Here is a 23,253-nt window from a genome sequence, read left to right as displayed (position 1 = left end):
ATTAAGCCAAAAGAAGGGAAGAAGAGAACCACATGAATTCCTGGGTCAAGTTCTGCTTTAAAAATATCATTTAAGAGGCACCTAGATGGCACAGTCAGTTGAGTGTCTGACTCTAGGTTTTGGCTCAGGTCACGGTCTCCTAGTTTGTGGGATCAAGCTGACAGAGCGGAGCTTGCTTAGGATTCTCTCTCCCTCTCTCTCGGCACCTCTCCCACTGGTGCTTTCTGTTGCTCTTTCAAAATAAAAATAAATCATGTTAAAAATACTATTTAAAATATTGTTACTAAGATTTTCAGGTTTTTTTATTGAATAAATTTTCTTTCTGCTTAAACTGATTGATTGAGTGTTGTGCTCCTGGCAGTCGAAAAGAGTCCTAACTGGTGTAACCAGCTATCTAAAAGTAGGCAGGGTGAACACATTTTTTGGAAAAGAAGGGGAAGAATTTTATATGTTGATATACCACGCAAAGTATAAATGTAATACAAGATAACTTCACTGACAATAATGCTTAAAAGTTTTTAAATTCTAGTCAGGAAATACCTATAGCTTTTGTTTTGAGATAAGCAGTTCTTTTGAAGGACACTTGCTTTTTAATGCAAATTTCCTTAATACTATTTAACGAATTCCATATGAAGAATTCCACTTGAAGATGCACAGTTAATCATACTCAAGATAAGTATATATTCATACTTACTAATTCTGAACACAATTCCTTCATTTGTAGAAGGAAAATACAAACTGTGAGAGTCGACAAAATTTAGCCTGACTACTGAACTACTGAACCAATAGCAACGTGGAGATCAAAATCTTCGTTTCCAAATTTCTGACTTTTATATAGTTCCCCTCACTCTTTACATACCTGATAACTTTTGTCTAGTTTGGGGAACCTCAACATGCCTGTGGTCACCCATTTGAAACCTGGCTGCTGAGTCCCTGATCTTAATTCCTCTTCACAATTATATACAATGACTATTTATCAAGCTCCTACTTTTTATTTGTAGTGAACTAAAAATTTTCTGCCTCTAAAAAGCTTACATTCCACTGGAAAAGACTTGAAAATAATGCAATAAATAACTATATAATATAATTTCAGGTAGTTAAACAACGCAAAACAAAATATTACAAAGACAGAATGCTACTTCAAAAAGAGCGGTGGGGAAGGACTATGAGCAGTGACATTTAAGCAAAGATTTCAGTAACCTAAGGGGCGATACATAAAACATATTGGGAAGGAACTGATGAAACAGTAAGAATATTGTGCTTGAGGCCAAGTTTGCTTTATGTTTGAGAAAGAGCAAGAAACCTGGAGCAGAGCAAAAGAGTGACAGAACCTGAACTAGAAAAGGTAGCCAGATGCCAGATACACATGTCCTTTAGGTGGAAGCAATTTTAATTTTATTCCTAAAAAGCTTTTGGAAATTTGAATGAGAGGAGATAGATGATTTGAATCTTTTTTTTTTCTTGAATGTTTATTTATTTTTGAAAGAGAAAGAGAGAGAGAACAGGGGAGGGCAAAGAGAGAGGGAAACAGAAAATCCCAAACATGTTTCCCACTGTCAGAGCAGAGCCTGACATGGGGCTCAAAGTCATGAACCATGAGATCATGACCTAAGCTGAAATCAAGAGTCAGATGCTCAAGGGACTGAGCCACCCAGGTGTCCTGATGATTTGCATTTTAAAAGGACTGCTGTGGTTGAAGTGCAGAAAAGAGACTATTCTCTGATTAAAGGATTAAAGAATGATATGAGTGGAAGCAAGAACAGCTGGAGTATTGCTTTAGGCAAGAAGAGAAATGGTGGAGCATAGGTCAGAACAAGAGAATGGAGGAGTTTGTCCTCCTGATCACACATTCCTGAGGTCACACTTCTACCTTGTTATCGTTAGGGCAGTAATTCTGCTCTACAACCAAGAGTTCATGACATTCCAGGTTGCTTGATAAATTTGTCCAATTATGATCTTTCTTTGGCATCACTGGGGCCTCCAAGCCATTGGTTCCTATGCTCATTCCTGATCCATCAGCCTTCTCTCTCATTTACTCTCCTTATCCAGATTAGATTTCATGGTTCCTTTTTAAGTGACAGTCATGATAACATCAGGAATGCCATAGTTCTTTTTTGAACTTTTTAATGTTTACTTTTTCCTAATGTTTTTAATGTTTATTTATTTTTGAGAGAGACAGAGACAGAATGCGAGGGGGTTAGTGGGAGAGAGAGAGGGAGACACAGAATCAGAAGCACAGAGCCGGACGCGGGGCTCAAACTCTCTAATCCGTGAGATCATGACCTGAGCCGAAGTCGGACGCTCAACCAACTGAGCCACCCAGGCGCCCCCTTTAATGTTTATTTTTGAGAGACAGAGTGAGAGAGTGTGAATGGGGGTGGGGCAGAGAGAGAGGGAGACACAGAATCCGAAGCACAGAGTCCGATGTGGGGCTCAAACTCTCTAACCCGTGAGATCATGACCTGGGCTGAAGTTGGACACTTAACCCACTGAGTCACCCAGGTGCCCCTGGAATGCCATAGTTCTTTAGCATGCTCATCTCACTAATCTGGCAAAAATTCAAGGCTACATGACACCATTGTTGACTTTCTCTTTTTTGGTACCACAACTTTGTATCATTACCCAACACATATCACAGAAGAACCTGGGTAGCATGCTTAAGACCTCCTCTCCCTCATCTCTTTTACCCTTTTCCATATATCATCAATTTGTCACCATCTGGTGTCCTAAATGTCTCTCAAATGGATTCAATTCCTTATGTGTAACTCACCAGTCTTGTCAGTCATTTTCAACTCTTGCCTAAACTCTTCAAGAACCTGTAACTAGTCCTCTACAGTGTTGCACCCGTATAATGCAATCTCATTGATGAAACCAGAATGACCCTATTTACAATCAAATCTGATCATCCTCCTTCTTTGATTAAAAATTTTCAATCACTTGTTCTAGGATTATTTCTGTAGGATGGCCTATAAAAGTAGGGGGAATATACTTTATTGTCCAAAATGAGCCACTTTTGAAAGCAAAAGGGGAAACTATTAATAGGTATGTTAGGACAATTTACATAAACCTAAAAAACCTGAGACATATAGTCAAACAACATAACATCCCATTGATCCAGTCACTCTCTAATGCTCTAGTCTCATCTCACGTTCCATCCCGATCAAATAAAAATATTCCAGGGGTGCCTGGGTGGCTCAGTCGGTTGAGCGACCGACTTAGGCTCAGGTCATGATCTTGCAGTTCGTGGATTCGAGCCCCGCATCGGGCTCTGTGCTGACAGCTCAGAGCCTGGAGCCTGTTTCAGATTCTGTGTCTCCCTCTCTCTGCCCCTTCCCTGCTCATGCTCTGTCTCTCTCTTTCTCTGAAAGATGAATAAACGTTAAAAAAAAAATATTCCAGCCACAGTCACGGTTCCTCTTTGCCAATCTAGATCTTTCATCCAGTACGTTCACACTAGAACACACTTCTTGTCCCTTCACCATGTTACCTTGTGAACTTCTTTTTCATTTCTCAACTCAAATTTCTCTATTCTCTCCTCCCCCTTTACAGCAGAACCTTTGAAAAGAGGTGCTCATTTTTCCTTATTTTCTATACACTCCACAGTCTGTCCCAATGCGGCTTCTCTCTCATCCAGGAAAGCCGTCTCTGGTCTTCCTGTTTAGGTCAAGTCCTCCTATTATATTCTTTTATAATATCACCTTATATTTAATAGTTTAAAATTTAAATTTAATTAAATTTATATATTTATAATTTAAAATGTAAATAAATAAATGTATAACTTAAAATATAAATATATAAATTATAACTCCTTCTAATTTAACATTTATCTGTGTTATTATTTGATTGTTTTACTTTCTAGATTAATTTTGCTTATTATATACTTAAAATTCCTGGAGAAATGTCTACCACACTAGTAGACACTCAATACATGTTCATTTGCTAAACTTCTGACTAAATCAATAAAAATTTAAAGCAAAGAAGAAAAGAGAGTAACCACACTTATCACACGGTTCTAATGAATGATAGATCTGAATAAGTCTTTCTCTATGTGTTAATTCCAACATGGTTTGCTTGGAAAAGAATGTGATGTATTTTTTTTACTAGTATGCTCCAAATATTTGCTACTAGTCTTTAGAGAATCTATAACTTTGCCATGTCCTTTATTGGAGCCACATAGACACATTTGTAGGATATTTCTTTTCCTTTTGTTTTGTCTCTTAAATTTATTGTGACTGATACACATGGCATAAAGGGACATAAGAACCAACGCATAAATGCACAAGAGAATTTACCTGTGTATCTTCTTCTACGTATATCCTGTTTCTACTGCCCCTGCCACCACCCCACCAGAAAATTAGTTTGGGTATGAGACATAAAATTCCTCATATCTAAATGAAGGCAAAAATATCCTCCCCCCCCCCAAAATAAATGTGTATGGAGTAGAATGGGAATGGGGTAAACAATCATTTTGGTGTTTTAGTAAGCTAGATGAAGTTGTTTGGGTTCATCCTGTTTTATTCTTCCCACATCTGAGTCATAGTTTTTTCCTCATTAAGTTAGAGAAACTAGTACCAAACTTGTCAGCTTGTGAGAACAAACTTCACAACATAAAAGCTTAAACTCTTTTCAAAACTGAGTATCTCTAAGAGTGTAAGCAGTTAACATTAATGACTACTCAAATCACAAGGCAGACAACCAGAAACTATGTACCTGAGAACAGCACACAACACCATGTATATAGTAGTTTTTCCAAACAATTGAATCTGAGTCTGATCAACCTTTGGGTCTAACCAATTTATAGGAAATATAAGGGATAGAGGAACACATTAACAGACACAACAGAGATATAATCAATAAAATTCAGACTGTGGAAACTCTACAAGACAAAAGGTAGAAGCAGAAGTTCCTACCATAAATAAATTGCAAGGATGGGGGAGGGTGGCTGGAAGGGACTCTACATTAAAATAAATTTAATAGATATGCTAAACAAATTGCAACGTGTGGAGTTGATTTTGATCCTGACTCAAGTAAATAAACATCAAAAATGTGAAAAACAAAACTATTAGGGAAAAGTGAATACTGACTGGATATTTAATAATAATGAAGGGCTGTGGTTAACTTTTTTTGGTGGAATGTGTTTGAACAGGAATTATGTTTTTAAACAAGAATTCTTGTCTTTTAGAGCTACATACTGAAGTATTTGTATATGGAATAAAATATGATGTCTGGGATTTGCTTCAGAATAATTCAGGGGAAGGGTGAAAGGGAGTCAGGTATAGATGAAACAAGATTAGCTTTGAATAGGTAATTATACAAGTGAGGTGATGGGCACATGTGATTTTATTAAACTATTCTTTATATATTTATGTATTTGAAAAATTTTATGAAAAACACCCAATTTAAAAATAATCCTTAAGGGAAAGAAGCAATTCTTTTCCTTTTTCTTTTCCTTCCTCCTCTTCCTCTCTCTGCCCCCTTCTCTCTCTCTTTCCCTCTCTCTCTCTCTTTCTCTCTCTCTCTTTCTCTCTCTCTCTCTCTCTCTCTCTCTCTCTCTCTCTCTGCTTTCCTCTCATTCTCTTTTTAGTGAGGAATGGAGACTAGGAAAGATTAAGTGACTTTTCTAAGGCACATTAATCTCCAAACTAACAGCTTCTGGAATAGAGATCATTAAATTCATATCCTTGCAAGAAGTATCTATATGAGTGTGTGTGTGTGTGTGTGTGTCTCCTTGTATATTGTTTCTTCCTCTGGAAAAAGATCCTTTCTTTTCCTTGGATTCTCAAAAGAATCTGATGTGGATGCAAATCTTTTTGAGAGTAAATATGGATGAAGAATCCGATGAGGACATAAAACTGATACTCTATTCTTTTATTTGTTTAATTTTTCATTAAATGATTTTGTGCATACAGATAATTTCTATTTGATTAATTATAAATGATAAAGTATACACCTTTCTCTACCTTCAGTCTTGGCCTAATTGTAGCTGCAAAATAATTGAAAGCTTCTTCTCAGAGCAATTTTATCGTAAGGAAAATAAGTTTCTTTTTTTCCCCTAAAAACTCAAGAAATAGACGCATACTCCTTCTTAAAAATAAAAATCACTAATATAAAGAGCTAAAGAGGAAATCCTACTTCTCCACAAACTATGTTTTTGAAAGTGTCTCCTGTTGACAGTTTAGTGCATATCTCTTCAGACTCTTCTCTAGGTTAACATATTTATGTAGATTTGTATACACCCCCCCACACACATATACACACAAATATATGTTTTTTAAAACACACAAGTGGTGGGGCATCTGGGTGGCTCAGTTGGTTAAGCGTCTAACTTTGGCTCAGGTCATATCTTGCGGTTCGTGGGTTCAAGCCCCACATTGAGCTCTGTGCTGACAGCTCAGAGCCTGGAGCCAGCTTCGGAGTCTGTGTCTCCCTCTTTCTCTGTTCCTCCCCCACTCATGCTCTGTCTCTCTCTTTCTCAAAAATAAATTTAAAAAAACTTAAAAAATAAAACATACAAGTGGGAGCATTCTATACATTATTTTCTTGTGGCCTGCTTTCCCCCCTTAATAATGCATATAATTCTCTGCAAGCTTGTATAGATTTCCTTATTCTCTTTAACCACTTTATTTTAATAAATAGCATATGCACTATAATTTAACTTCTCCCTTACTAAGACATATTTAAGTTGTTTCCAGTGTTTGTATTACAAACACTATTGTGGTACACATCCTGAACATGGAACTTTGTTGGCTTGAGAATGTATTTCTATAGGATAAATGCCAATTTCTGTAGGATAAATTCCCAAAAGTGGAGTTACTGGATCAGTGGTTTTCTTGAAAGTTGTAGTCAGTACTACTAAATTGCCCTTTAAAAAACCATGCAAAGTACTCTCTCACCAGTTAATTTCAGGGTCCATTTCCCCACATTAATGGTAATAACAGTTATTATTAATCCACTTAATTTAATTCAGTTTTATGTACAAAACATATTTTTCTGATTCCTAGTCAGCTTGAATGTAATTTACAGATTTATGGAACCATTTCTACTTCTTTTGTAAATTTTTCTCTTTATTCTTTGCCTATTAAAAAAAGTTTTTTGTAGACACTCTACAACAGATACATATTTTTTCTATTAATTTCAGATATTCTCTTTCAGTCCTTTGCTTGTCATTGATTGTGATATCTTTTGACATAGGGAAGTTTTAATTTTTGTGCAATTTTTATTGTATGTAGTGTTATTTCTTGTTAAGAAACCCCTCTTGAATATCAAAGTAAAAAATATGTATATGTGTACTTTGGTTTTTAAATGTTTTATTCTAGTAGTATTATAGACTTGTTTTATATATTTGGGTTATAGTCCATTTGATATTTTTTAAATAGGATGTGAGGTAAAATTTTTTTCCAACTTGATTGTTATTCTGTTCACACCATTTTTTAGATAAACTATGCTTTTATCCTTTTGATTTGGCAGTTTTATCATAAACTATATTTGCATTAAAGCAGGATTATTTTTTTCTTTTTCCCAATTCTTTTGGCAACATGGTGGTACTTTTTATGTGTTTTAGTTAACATAGTCTTTCCTATATTTAAATGTACATTATTTTTTAAAACATTTATTTATTTTTGAGAGACAGAGCATGAGCAGGGGAGGGGTAGAGAAAGAGGCAGACACAGAATCTGAAGCAGGCTCCAGGCTCTGAGCTGTCGGCACAGACCCCAACGTGAGGCTTGAAATCACAAACTGTGAGATCATGACCTGAGCCAAAGTCGGTCGCTTAACAGACTGAGCCACCCTGGCACTCCTAAATGTACATTACTGATTGGTATGTATCAAAAATATGTAATATGTAATATACATAATACAACAATATAAATAATATACCTTTTATGAACCATTTTTCAAAGATTTGTCTATTCATGCACATTTCCTATTTTCTTGAATTTTAGAATTCCAAATATCTGCTGGCATTTTACCATAATTACATTCAGTTCATAGAATAATTTCATAAATTTGGTTTTAATTTATTGGCAAAAGTAAAATGTATCTGTCTAGTTGAGACTGTTTTTATAACATTCTGTCAAATTTGGGTGGTTCTTACCATGTTCATTGTAGTGCTGGGACAAGGAAGCGCATAAGATGAACCCAAAGCATCCTTTCATACCACAAACATGAAACAACAAAACACTAGTAGAATCATGTCAAAAAGGTCCAGGAGCCAAGTTGAATGGACTCCCAGGCCAAAGATGAGAAAAAGAGGTTACCAATATAGGCAGTATCTACAATGGTTTGAACCAAGAATATGTTTAAATCCATATTTTCAAAATGCCACTAAAAATCATTTGTTAACTTTAAAGATTGCTAAGGAACTTGTTGTTTGGAAAACTACAAAGGAAAAAATCAAATAGTGATTATGCCTTTCCTATATAAACTTTACCTCAAGGTAATCACATATTTGATGAGAGGATCTTTCCTTTTATAGAAACATTCCAGATAACCAAAGAATCATTGCCATTTTGAAGTATCTTAAGTGCATTTTGAGAATCATAATCAATGGTTGCTAACATTACATAAGGACAAAAAGATATTCCCTACATCTTGATAGAAGCCTACATCACCACATACACATGCCATGAAATAAAGGACACTGAATCTAATTAAACCACTACATATAACTATAAAAAAATACAGAGGGCAGAAGAACACGTTAATAGATAAAGCAGAGATGTGCTCAGCAAAACAAAGACTGTGATAAACCATATAGGACAAGAGACAGCCAAATTCTTTAAAATACAGCAACACCTCTCAAAAAGAAAAGGAAGAAAGAAAGAGAAAGAGAAAGAAATATAAAAAAGAAGAGAAGGAAAGAAAAGAAAAAAGAATGGAAAAGAAAAGAAAAGATATGGAGGGGAAAACTATAGAATACAAGAGACCTAAGAGACCTATCAAAAAACTTAAATGTGTGCCTGTTTTATTTCCTGATCCAATAAACAGTAAAAACAATGGTTAAGAGTGAAGTAACTGGAGAGATGATGATACATGGAAATTATTGTTACTTTTTAAATGATAAAATGAAATTGAAGTTATGTTTAAACTGCATTTTGAAGAAGTTCCTTTATCTTGCAGCTCGATAGTGTAATCTTTAGCTATATTTATATTGCCATTAAGTCCATTTGTTGAATTTTTTATATTTTAACAATAATTTGTTTTACATTTCCACGAAGTTTCTCTCCTAAAATTGCATTAATGTTTTATGGGTGTCATAGGTTTTGTTTCTTTTAGGACATTATTTTTAATTTAATGTGTTTTAAAGTTGTAGTCTGTGTTTCTTCCCCCTGAGATGTTAGTTGTATTGTTGACTGAATTCAATGATTCTCTTTCACAATGTTGATTTTCCCTAACTTTTTACAACTCTTTTTAAATATCTTCATATTTAAAAAACATTTTATTGTTTATTTATTTATTTATTTTTGAGAGAGAGGGAGACAGAGCGCAAGTGGGGAAGGGGGCAGAGAGAGAGACACACAGAATTGAAGAAGGCTTCAGGCTCTGAGCTGTTAACACAGAGCCTGTTATGGGGCTTGAACTCATGAACTGTGGGATAATGACCTGAGCTGAAGTCAGACACTTAACTGACTGAGCCACCCAGGCGCCCTAATATCTTTATTTTGGAATAAATGCAATGTATTCATTTGCATAGGTATGACCTGAAATATAGATGAGAATTAGCTAGATAAGATGAGGAGCAGAGCAGGAAGAAGGACCAAGTGAGGAAAACCTCAGGGCTAGTATGAAAAAGCACATTGTGAAGTATGGCTGAAACAATTTTTAAACAGGTACAATTATGATAGAGTAAGCCAGAGGCTTAACAAAAATAAGTCAGGAAAGGCTTTCTGGGCAATGCTAAGACATTTTGGTTTGCATTCTATAATCAACAGGGAGTAATAATTGTAGCTTATAAAAATTACTTTGAATAAGTGGTTTTTAAGGAAATGTAAAGCATTCCTTAAAAAGAATAAGCTTTGGAGATATAGGCTTCATTTGATAGCTGGCTCTACAATTTACAAGCTTCAGTATTAGGGCAAATTGTATTACCACACCTTCCTAAATTTCAGTGCTTTTCAACAATTGTAGCTAGTAATACCCACCTTATGGGTTGTGTAAGAATTCAGTGCTGTTGCCTGGCCAGCTCAGTCAGTAGAGCATGTAACTCTTGATTGCAGGGTTGTGAGTTCAAGCTCCACACTGGATATAGAAATTACTTAAAAGAAAAAAAGAATTAAGTTAGTCTTGCATTGGACTTTCCAGAAAAATGTAGTAAATGCCTAAGGAATGATGGCTGTCATAATTATTACCAAGAAAGGCTGGTAAACCTTCCTTTGCACTTCTTGAGTTGGAGTTGTTGTAGGATATTATTAAAAGCCAAACAATTGACCTTTTAGTTTGTGCAGAGATTCTTAATGCATGCAAAACATCCTATATTTCCTCACCTCTCTTGCAGTAAGCTTAGGGTCAGATGATTAGTTTGAGCCAGTGAAATATGATATATTAAAAATAACTTGTAGATCATGTTTCATTTGGCATGGCTAGAATATAAAGATGAGATACCTGATTTGTAGAGGTATACAATATGAAGAAGAAATAAAACTTTGTTGTGTTAAGTCACGAGTTTGGGGAGGTTTATTTGTTGATGCAGCCTATTTTATCTAAATATTCAAATATGGCCAAAATGATAGTTGGTAGCATGGGGAACCTAGGGAAATTTTCTAGTCCACTGGCACATAGGCAAAATGTTTTAAAGAAAGAGCTTGTTAACTCGGCTGTAGGTGGAAAGGTAACATTTTTGGATCCCAAGGAGAATAAAACTTAGAATACCGAGAACATGTTGAAAGGATAGATTCCAAGGCCCTACCATGAAACTTTGGACTCAGAATTTGTGGGAGTGACAATCTGAATCTTTTACACATTATCCACATGATTCTTAATCTATGTTGTAAAGTTTGAGAACCTCTAATCTGAGAGAAGGCTTGAAGACCTTATCCAAACAACTAAAATACAAGACAAAAAGCGTGATAATTATCATGAAGGATGTAAAAGGGAAAAATGTTTGAGGAGCTGAGAGTACATTTCTACAATGTGTTTGTGTCTGAGTCTATTTTAGACAACCAGGGAAGATATGGAGGAGGTTGCACTTGAGATGGGAGATAAAAGGATAATAAGATTTGGGCCTATGGACACAGGCAGTTTAGGCAAAGAAAATAATAAAAGTCAAGCAAGAGTAGAGATAAATATTGAGTTTGCACCAAAGGTAATCTGATAGCTAATATTAATAGAGAGTCCACAAGCTTTAGGCAGAAGATCTTCTATTTTAATGGCTCTCCTAAATATGGGTCTCCAGTTTTCATCTCTCTCTCAAGATCCTGTTACGAAGAAAAATGTCAGAATTTTTGGTTTCATGTAGTAGATATTCCCATACTTAAATTCGCCATACAATACCTTAGAAATACTTTTTGAAAATGGCAATTTAATTATTAGAGAACTAACATTTCTGCTAATATTATAAGCTGATTTTTGTCATAAATTTATAATGTTTTAATGGCAATGCTTACATTTATTACTTGTTTAAATTTTTTCCCATAAATGGATAGATTACTAATCCTTCTTGCCATGACAACTGTTGGGTTTTCCTAGCTCTTCCACCAAATAATAGTTTTTAGGGCTCTCCTTAGATTCTGAGTCATAAAAGATCTCCAAGATGTGTTAATTAATGACTTCCAATGGAAACGAAGAAGGAGGTTGTGGGGGAGTGATTGATATTTACATCCTGTGGTACTTGAGTTCAATTATACCATTGAAACCTAGAACAATGCAATGCTTTAAAGACCAACTTCTCATATTCTTAAATGTTCTGTATCTACTTATCCTGGAGAATTGTAGGTTGCTTACAGGCTCTGGGGGGAAAGACTTTTGTATTTTAAGGTAGGTGAGAACTCAGTATTTTGCGTCTATTATTTGTGACGATATCTTGTCATCTACAGCTACCACTATGGCACTTACACAATATTTCTCTAATTCCTGTTTAGTGTGTTACTATAGAAACCCATGTTCATATAAAAATATCTCTTTCAATTTAAAAATTAGGTTTAGCTCAATTCCCTTCTTATTTGTTAAGGTTCTTGAGTCAAATGCACGGGGTCCTCTGGAGCAAGTGTCATAACATGGAATACAGTAGGAAATAAATTTTTCTCAAGATATATTCTCCATGTAAACCCTCCATGTTAACATTTCCTGCCTTTCAAAATGAAGAGAATGTCTTGTGTTATTTCCTGCAATTACTTGGTAGGAACTACATAAAAGGGCACAACGAATGAAAGTTTTTTAAGTCACCATCTTGCAATAAAAGCAAGTCTTGGAATAAGGCTCATTCTTTCCATCTAATTTTAGGCATAGTTGCACAGTGCTACTGAATACAAAAAAATCAAAGTAGAATGTAAGAAATTGCATTTCATTTTGTAATGAAAATCTCTGGGTTCAGCGTTTATGGCTCATCTGGCTATCATTTCAAAACACTAGACTTTGATACTAGCTTTCTCTGACAAGTGGCCTATGGGATTATGTTTTCTGGTCTAAATTTTGGACTAGTTATCAATGAGTAACTTAGAACAGGGGAGACAGGGAGTCTACTGACTGGTTCAATTTTAGAAGTGCTCTTAATTCTAGTCAAGGATTTTCACTGAGTAAAGGTATGTGTGTAAGATAATGAAGTGGGTGGAACAATTCATTACTGTTGATGTACAACTAACGGAATCATTTTGCTAATGTGTTTCTTTCTTACTTTGTTCATTCATTCATTAAACACTTCTGAGTATTTATTCAGTGCTAAGAGTAAGTAGAAAAGTGAATATGACATGGCCCTTTGTCTCCAGAAATAAACGCAGTCTAGTGAGAGTTAAATATCATTATTGCATATAGGGGGAGATTTTAATTATTGATCATTTAAATTTGGTGCTTGCAACTGACTAAATATATAAGTAAGCATGAGTGTGATGGGGGTAATTTTGTCTCTTAAGAGGTATCATATTCCACACTACTAATTCAAAAAAAGAAAGAAATTTCTCCTTCTACAAAACTCATGTCCCTCCAAACAACTTTAGATTTTCTATGAGTGAACTTTTAGTCTCAGGTCCCTATTACACTCTGTAGCAGAAACTTAATCTTGCAAATTTAAGGTAAACTCAATCAATGTATTGTATTCTCTTCTCGTCCTCTCTCTCTAGGTTGCCATTTAATTTTCTTGAGACTTCCATAGCATTCATGACAGCATAGGTCCAGGATAAAAACAGTTGAACGTCTGCTGTTACTATTAAACCTAAGAGTCCATTCACACTTGATTCCTTTCCCTGTGATTCTGGCCTTTACTTCATTATTTAATTTACTGTAAGATAAGTTCCTTGGACCGAAACATGGAATATGGTCTTCCATGACAGTGATTAAGGTTTGGACATATTAGCGTTTAAGGCAGGAATGCTTTCAACAGTAAAAACGGTACTGGTCTTTCTGTTGAATTAGATGCAGTGACTGTCAGCTGGATGGGTGTTTCTTATCTGGTGTTTTGAATATTGAGTCAGTCGATATTCCAAAGACATACACTTGTGGTACAGTGGGCTGATGTGTATGGGAGTTCTTGGGTTTACCCTTTACCATAACATTGAGAAGCAGTTTGTCTTATAAAGCCACAGAAGATTTAGTTACAGTGCCAGCTGGGAGACAAATTTTTGCTGAGGTTGTGGTGCTCTCCTAGAGAATGGCTTTTATGCTCTGAATTCATCATATAATGCATTTTCTCATAGTCATAGTATTTGCTTCTTACGTATTCACCTCTAGTTCCTCTCATTTACAGGTTTCACCATCCCCAGGACAGAATGTTTTCCCTGGAAATACTATAAAAAGTTCCATTGAATTGAGAGCTGAGATTGCTGCCTGTCAATTTTAGGCTCCCATTGCCACTTAATGAGAGGCATAAATATTCAGCTGGCTTGGGTGATTTAGCTTGAGTTTGAAAAGGAAACAGATTTGCTGCTACACCATGGGGACAGAAAGGAGTATAGATAGAGCCCTGGAGGTCTTTGGTACATCCATGTCCATTAAATGGAATAAAAAGCAATATGATAGAGGCAGAGCTTCCAGGGTATGGTTTCTAAAAAGTGAAGATTTAGGCCAAAAATATAGGCAAGGAACTTAGCCCAGATTAGGTGGAGGCCGAAGGCAAAGGGAATGAGGTTATGGGATGATTAGTGAGATATGGAAGTCATAAATACCGATCGTAGCCTTACAACCAGTATAGATACAAAGTAGGGTATACTCACATTGTTTTTCCTTGAAGGGTCCGGTGTGTATACTCACTACAAACTAATTTTCTTTTCTTTCTTTTCTTTTCTCTCTCATGGGATTTTATGTTAGTTCATACTTTTAAAGATAATTGAGACAGGATTATGTTGGAATAAGAAAAGGAATGGGCATCTGCTTGAGGTCTTGAAATAGGATGTAGTAACTACTAAGTCTTCATGGAGGGAGTGGGTGTGTATTGGTGTGCAAAGCATAGTTATGATATCTTGTGTGTCATCACACACATAGGTATATGCATACAAATAAATATTTAAAAGTTCTAATAGGAGAAGAATCTCACTGGATATTTTTTGGCTGCTCAGTGCCGTTATTCCTTTCTGTATTTAGATTATTCTCACTGTGAGTTTTGGTGGGTGACATAGCCCATTTCTCAATATAAATGCTAATAAACCGGATACTAATTTTCTCAGCCTCTCTTGCTTTAAAGAAAGGGCCCTTTTTCTAAGGCCAGTAGCTTCAAGTAAAAGGGAGTGAGATATTCTCTTTTTTTTAACAGTGGTAGTGGTGTAAGTGGTATATGTGGTGGAAGCTGTGGTGAAGATGTGGCTATAGAGGTAGGAAAACTCGTGACAATGGTAGCAAAGGTGGCAGTTGGGCTATGGTGCAGCATGTGCAGGTCTGTTTTCCAAAGATAATAATTAAATGGGACTAGGGTCGGTATCAAGCAGCTTATTCTAGCAATAACAACAATGCAAGGGCAACATCTAATATGCAATGGTAGAAGTGATGGTATACTCATACCCAGTAAGGTGTGATTTATGGGCATTGTTTCTAACTTTATTGCCTTTGAGATCGATTCTCTTGAGTTCCTACTGTTCCTGGGAGCTACACAATAACCAATCAATTAATTTATGTATTTTCTGCTTAAATCAGCCAAAGCCAGCTTTGGTTGCTTACAATTAAATTACGACTGATAAAACTTGCTGATTTAAAGCCTTCCTCTGAGAGGGAAAGATATGTGGGCTCAGGGAGAGGCATTGTTAGTTTTACCAACAACAAGGATTTCTTCATTCTTCCTTTGAATATGAGTCTTGGAATTTCTTTCTCACATCTAGATTAAACCTACAAGGAACCTGTGTCCTATAACCTTAAAAAAATGTATCATTTAGGGGTCCATTAAGTTACTTCCTTAAATATTAGATAGGCCCTTTCCCACCATAAATGTAAATTTTCTTACGTGCTATTTTCTGAGGGTTTTCTGTTGGGGTCTTTTTTGTCCTAAATGGTTTATAAAATCTTATTTTTAATTAAGATTTTGGCTCAGTGTGAGAGAGAAAAAAGCAAGAAGGCTATTTAAATAAAACTGGGAAAAGACCTTTAATTAAATGCTGTGTGCTTGGAAATTTAGAGATGGCTAAATTTAACATCAATTTAAAAAGTTAAACTACTGTATATTTGTTATAGGTGGCGTCAATGATATCGACCCAGACTGAAATATGTTAAATACATTATGCTTCTTAAATTAACTTGGTTTTAAAATAAAATAATTTAGTGAAAGATTTTAAAAAATATTTTAGGGGGGCACAAAAAAATGTGCAAGAGAAAAGAATAGGAAATATCTGCTTTTTATGTTTATGTAAGGATTAACAATAATTTAAAGAAAATATGTACACTACTATATTATTATTTTTTAGTTTATATTCTCTGGAGAATTTCATAATAAAAGCTATACCTCTCCTTAGATAAAATACTCCCCAACACAGTATTTTGTACATAATCGTATAGGATTCATGGGCCCCTTGAGGTCTATCCATTAACTTTTTCTTTGGGTCCTTGGCTATTACATTTAAAATCTTTCTTCTACTCTAAATACCCTACAAAATATTCAATCACATTTTCTGCCATTTAATTTGTCGGTTTACATTATTATATCATAGATTTAATTGCTTCTTTAGAATTTAAAATTAACTTGATCCAGGGGCGCCTGGGTGGCTCAGTGGGTTAAGCGTCCGACTTCGGCTCAGGTCATGATCTCGCGGTCTGCGAGTTCGAGCCCCGCGTCGGCCTCTGGGCTGATGGCTCAGAGCCAGGAGCCTGCTTCCGATTCTGTGTTTCCCTCTCTCTCTGACCCTCCCCCGTTCATGCTGTGTCTCTCTCTGTCTCAAAAATAAATAAACGTTAAAAAAATAAATAAATAAAATTAACTTGATCCAAATAATTTTATGACATGGACTAGCTTAAGTAGAGTTTGGGGAAACATGATACATCGAAGAATAAATGTCATTATTATTTTAGGAACAGAATCTTATTTCTATTTGACTCAAGTAAGACGTTAAGTAGAATAATGGGACAAAATCTTTAGGAAAAACGACAGTAATTTAAAAATCTGATTCTGACCAGTCACAGCTGTACACAACAGCAGGAAAAGAAGGCCCTGGCAGATATTGTGGTTACTGATCATTCGTGCTTACATGGAGGTAGGCATGTGCCACCTGCTGGTCAGATAGTTTGAACTGTGCCTACTCCCGTTATGTGACAAGCATGAGTCAGAGTCAAGAGCAGTGATATATTTTTTTAAGTAAAACCTGTTGGGAGTGGTCATTCTTTACCCTTGCTCTCATTTTTGTTGTGCTTAGAGTTCTAAAAAGAGGCGTTATGGTAGCATAAACCTTCAAATCAGACTTTCAGTGCCTGTTGGTTTAATTTATGAAGCAATAAGGAAACATTTATTATTTTTTGTTACATACTTGAACAGTTACATATTTGAACTGGCATGCGCTTTGAAAAAGCATAAGCCCTAGCTTTGATGTTGTGTTTTTCCTATTTGCTGAATCTCCCTTTCCATCAAAGCAGATACACTATAGTGGAATTTTCAACTGAGTTATAGAAATGATCCTTGGAAGAAGACGCATCTATTTAGCCATAATGGTCTGAGGTGGAGTACAGACTAAGTAGGCTATCAAGGCCTCTTATGGTGGTGTTCAAAGATTTGTAGATAACTTCTTGAAGTGAGCACGTACAAGGCCATAAAAGAAGTCTTCAGAAATCCTAAACTGTTATCACATATTCTGTGTTATCTGCTAACATTACAATGAAAGTATTAATTAATAATAAAAATGTTAAATAAAATGTCTTTGGAGAAAAAAAAGACAGGCTCATAATCAACTCTTTATAGATGTAAAATGAAATTTATTAAACATTTAGTTTTGAACAACAAAGTACTGTATATCAATTCTTGTGAGATGCAGCTAAAGTGGTACTAGAGGGAAATTTATAGCTTTACGTAATTTATTATAATACCAAAGTAATAAATAATAAGCTAAGAATTAAACTTAACAAGTAAGAAAAATGTAAATAGAGTAAAGGCAAAAGACATATAAGAGCATAATAAGAATGGAAATTAATAGAATGGGAAATAGAACATGACACACAAAACATGTAATATCAGCAGAGTTAAATGATTGTGAGCAATAATAAATGTGGTGGGAGTTCAAAGGAGGAACAGATTAACTACAAAGGAAGGAAAGATAATGTGCTGCAGTGAGAAGACTCCAACATTTGGAGTTATCTGAATCCATCTGCCATGTGATCTAGATAAGTCACTCTGACTCCTTAACTCAGAACTTTCTTACTTTTTAAAGGAATAACTAATACCTATTTTATATAATACTTCACAAGGTTTTGGTGAGGATTAAATTATGTTAATTATTAACATTATTTAATATGCTTTAACTTGGGCTTTCATTGCCCAGGAGTGCTCTGATAGACAGGCACAGTCTCTTGGAAGCTAGCTTAATAATTTTTTTGTGGGCCATTTTGCTTTGGATGAAGTATTTTGTTTTTGCAGTCATGGAGGGCAGTGTGGAGATCAATTTCAATGAAGAGAAAGAGGACTAAATTTGAACTTTTAGACTGTGTAATATTTTCCCCCACTGGTTTGACTATATGTATTGGACTACATAGAGTTGTTTGCTTCTTTAAGTAAATCTATTTGTGTGGATCTTTTACATAGTTGTAAAATAAGCATTGGAAATTTCAGCATTTACTTGTAAATGCTAGAGTCATAGAGCTACAACTTGAGTGAAAAAAAGCAGATTTGTGAAAAGGGATTCACACTGAAGAAACATCTAACATTCACACTGTTGAGATTACATCATATCCTGCTATTTGGGGCAATAGCCGGCATAAAAACAACATAACAGGATTAAGTCTCTTGAAAAGAATAAGAATATCGTGTCTTTCCAATCTGCAATTCTTTCAATGTTAGTACTTTTTGAAGCAGGAAAACATCCCAGAATGTTTTTCCTTTTTTATTTTGTAAACCCAATGTAGTTGTCAGTCTCAGTAATGAGAATTAACTGCCCAACTCATACAATGAGTTACATTGCAAATGCTTCTTAAAATAAACACATCAACCACTGCTACCACATAAACAAGGAAACCTAAGATTTAATGGAAAATGTTTTTCATGGCCCTTGTTAAAGGTATGTCATTCCAAAGTATACATGCAGTCAACTAATACACAAATTAAATGTTGATATTTGTTGTATGACTGTTGACATTATTGGGATAAGTGTGAATTGAATTTACTTGTACTAATTTTACTTTATTTTTATTATTTAAAAAAATTTTTTAATGTTTTTATTTATTTTTGAGACAGAGAGAGAACATGAGCAGGGGAGGAGCAGAGAGAAAGGGAGACACAGAATCTGAAGCAGGCTCCAGGCTCTGAGCTGTCAGCACAGAGCCGGACATGGAGCTCCAACTCACGAAGTGTGAGATCATGACCTAAGCTGAAGTCGGATGCTCAACCGACTGAGCCACCGAGGCGCCCCAAGCTTGTATTAATTTTAAAGTCTATTTATTTTTGAGAGACAGAGAGAATGAGTGGGGGAGGGGCACAGAGACGGAGACAGCTATCAGCTGTCAGAGCAGAGCCTGACATAGGGCTGAAACTCATGAACCATGAGATCATGACCTGAGCCGAAATCAAGTGTCGCATAACCAACTGAGTCACTCAGACTACTTGTACTAATTTTAAAAGCTCATAATAGAGATATATTGACTTTGAACCCTAGAAATACCAGATAGAATGAATAGGAATCATAGTGTTATTACTCTCTACACTGTAGACAGCTGCTACTACACCCAAAATACAGGCCACTAAAATTCCTGTGGCATAGTGTAGCACTAATAATTTATGAAAATCAAACAGAAGGAGGCAGAAAGAAAGGAACGGCTAGAAGGAAAGTTAGACAGCACACACCCCCAAGCAACTTGCTTTTGTGGTTTGTGGTCAGCACAGTTGGAAAGGATGTCAGTTATGAGTGAAAAATGAGGAATAGTTGGTATGATTGAATTGGTTTAATATTTTACCAAAGATCTAAGAAATATTTACTAAATATTTAAAGAATGAAAAGTTTTACCTAAAAGTGTGCATCGTAATAAAGTTTTGGGAGTAAAAGCTGTCTTCCTTTAATTGAGTGACAAGGTCACAGAATAGTCATTATTATATCTGAGCCTTGGAGGATATAATTTCCTGGTCCAGTGTATCAATGTGTTCTTTTCTGGATCATGCTTTTGGTTTCATATGCATGAAATCTTTGCCTAAACCAAGGTCATAAAATTTTTCTCCTATATTTTCTTCTGTAAGTTTTATAATTTTAGGTTTTACATTAAGGTTTATGACACATTTGGGGTAAATTTTTGTATATAGTATAAGATATGGATTAGACTTCATTTTTTTTCAAATGGATATCCAATGGAACTGTCTATAACTTTGATAAATATTACCAGGTTGTTCTTTATAAATGTATGTCATTTTATACTTCTAGCTGCAAAGTATGAGTAAATACTCAACAGTCTACTGGGAAAATCTCATCTACTCATTTAACTCATCTACTGTTAAATTGCTTTTTGAAATTATAAGTGAGATTGAACATCATTTAATATATTGTATTTATTTTTTTAAGTAATGTTTATACCCAATGGGGGCTCAAATTCATGACCCCATGATTAAGAGTCATGTGCTTGACCAACTGAGCCAGCCAGGCACCCCATATCATATATTTTAGAGCTATTTGCATCTCATTTCTGTGAACTATTTCCTTGGTTCAATATTTTCCATTGGATTGTTTGTCATTTTTCTTCTTGTTTTAGAAAATTAAAGTGTTGAATTCTATTTGATTGCTTTAAAAAATACCTTTGAGATGGTAGTACATGAACAGTGAGTTTGTAAAACAAAATGAATTTTTAACACACTAAAACAATGTTTTTAAAGGAAGTCTCATACTACTTCATCAGAAAACTATTGCAGAGTCAAATGTGGGACTTTCAGTCTCCTAATTCACCAGGATAATTTTTAATCACACACCCTGACTTAGATAAGCATTTGAAAAGTCCAATGACATGGTGAGGCCATGTAAAGAAACTGCTTTGACTTAAATAGACTAAATGTTTTATTTTCTTTTACTGTCTATATTTGCAAAACAAGACCATATAATACAAAAATTTGGCTTCAGTCAATAAAACATTCTGTCTTCAACAGAAGAATTTCCCATAGTGGCTTTCTTTGGCAACATCAGTGCTATTTGGCAAAAGTATCATCTGTGGGGGTTTGGTCCCTTAACACCAACAGGCAAAAATAGGAAGATTTATGATATTGAAACTTAAAGATAATTGTGACTTGGATAGCCCTTGGTGGATGAATTTAAACTTAAGAAGAGCTTAATGAATGCCATAAATTGGCCTTTTATTAAAGCAGATACTAAACCTCCATAGATTCTGTTAGGATAAATAACTGAAGTCCTTTCTCCTAAGGTTATTAGTCTTGGTGACTGGGAAAACTTTCCTCAACATCTGAAAACCAAAACAACAACAACAACAACAACAAAAACCCAAAAACATTTCCCCTGCCCCGTCCCCCATCCCAAGACCCTATTTATTTCTGTAAACCCAACAACATTCTAAGGGACTCGTTCGGGAAACAAAGGTTTAATTATTTGAGCATGAATAGAAAATACTCCATCTACTGTGACAAATCATGGTAAATTTAACAGCAATTATCATAGTTATGGAAAAGTTTCATGGGTGATGAAATTCTGCCCAAATCTCTTGGACAGTTAGAGAAAGGTCCTGCAAAATTTTAGTATTTTCACATTCAAATAGTTATTTTCAAATATACTAAAAGGCCAGGTTATCCTAGAAGAATGTTAATTTCAGCAAGTTATTAAATACTCAAGATTTACATTCTTTTCTCTGTGTGTCTCTCTAGTTTCCAACAAAAGTTTTATTCTTTTGCATGGTAGCACATTTTAATTGTCCAAGCAGGAAAGAAACCAGAGTAGACTCTGACCACATACTAATTAATGCTTATTTGCCCTGCTCAAGGAGCGATCTAAATCAGGTTTGAAAATTAGGCATGAGTTCCTCACACAACATGGCCATAAGATGCCAGTGGGGCTCATTCCTGTGTGAGGTCTTCAGCAATGTGCTTGCTGTCTGGAGACCTGTTTTCTGTACTCATGACTTCTGGAGTAGGGTGGGCTTCAAGTTCAAGGTAATAAAGTGGGGCTAGGAGTGACCTGCCAGGGGCATTTCAGCAGAAGAATCTGAAAGACCTGGAATGAAAACTGAAAATCTGTATGGGTTTCTGTAATGTTGCTAACTCTCCAAAAAAGAGAATGAGGCAAACCCACAAAGACCACAGAACAACACAATAATGTGGCCTCTACAACATCTGCTATAATGATCCCATTGGCCTCTTTCTCTTTCAAAACTGCTTTTTCCTTGTCCTTAATGTCTTGATCCTGGGGGTTTTCTTCACCTTCTTCCCTACTTGTCCAAGTGGTTCTTCCCCACCAGTTTCTTTAGTAGGACTTTTTTTTTTTTTGGGTGCACCTTTATTCAGGACTGATACTAATCAGATGTGATTCTTTTTATTTTTTTAATGCTTATTTATTTTTGAGAGAGAGAGAAAGAGACAGAGGGAGGACAGGGGGAGAAAGAGACAGGGGAGGGGCAGAGATGTGATTCTTATTGTTATTCCTCTTTCCTTTTTCCCTGGAGTGTATACCTAAATGCTTGGCTTCAACTGCTAACTCTAAGCTATTGATTCCAACCTGATAATCCTGTCCCCTCAACTTAGCCCCAAATGCCTGTTGGTCATCACACCTGAGAGCCCAGCTCTCACCTGAACTTGACAAATCAAAACAAATTTACCCACTTTTCAATAGTCATGGCTACATGGGGACTGCCTCACATCAGTCTGCATGCTGGGTGCAGGAGATCATCAGTGGAGAAGATAGATGGGTACTTAGCTCTTGAAGCTCAAAGTCTAGCAGGAGGAATAGGTATTGAGCAAGTTGTCACACAATAATTATTCTAATTGTGATAGCTAAAGGTAAAAGGTGCTGTGGCCTAGCCTATTTGGGAAAGCTCCTATAGGAGCAAAATATTTCAGGTATTATAGTCCTTTTGTAAGAAGGTTTCCTTTTCTATACTCTTTTGATAAGTTTCAAAAACTTTTAGGGCTGCCCTTTCTGATTCACTCTTACAAATGGATTTCTTCTGGCAGCCTTGAAAAATCAAACTCTCTGAATTAGCAGATTTACTGAAAAGCTTCTTGGAAGAAACTTTAAATTTGGAGGCTGAAAACATTTATAAAAAATAAGACCTGTTCTTCATTCAGTAACTGAAAATATGTCCTTATAAAATTCTAATGACAGACTCCTTTTAAGCACATTTGTATTTCAAGGAGTGTAAGGTTTATTCTATGAGAGTTCTTAATGTTAACTGGTTATCATTGTATAATCATATTCAAATGAACATCTGTAAGTCTAGAAGAAATGAAAACTGCCATTTTCCCTATTAGATAAAGCAGCAATCTTAGAATTTCATCTTTCTCTATGCATA

Source organism: Prionailurus bengalensis, chromosome B4, assembly GCF_016509475.1.
Source record: "Prionailurus bengalensis isolate Pbe53 chromosome B4, Fcat_Pben_1.1_paternal_pri, whole genome shotgun sequence".
Taxonomy (NCBI): domain Eukaryota; kingdom Metazoa; phylum Chordata; class Mammalia; order Carnivora; family Felidae; genus Prionailurus; species Prionailurus bengalensis.
This window is presented reverse-complemented; position numbering follows the sequence as displayed.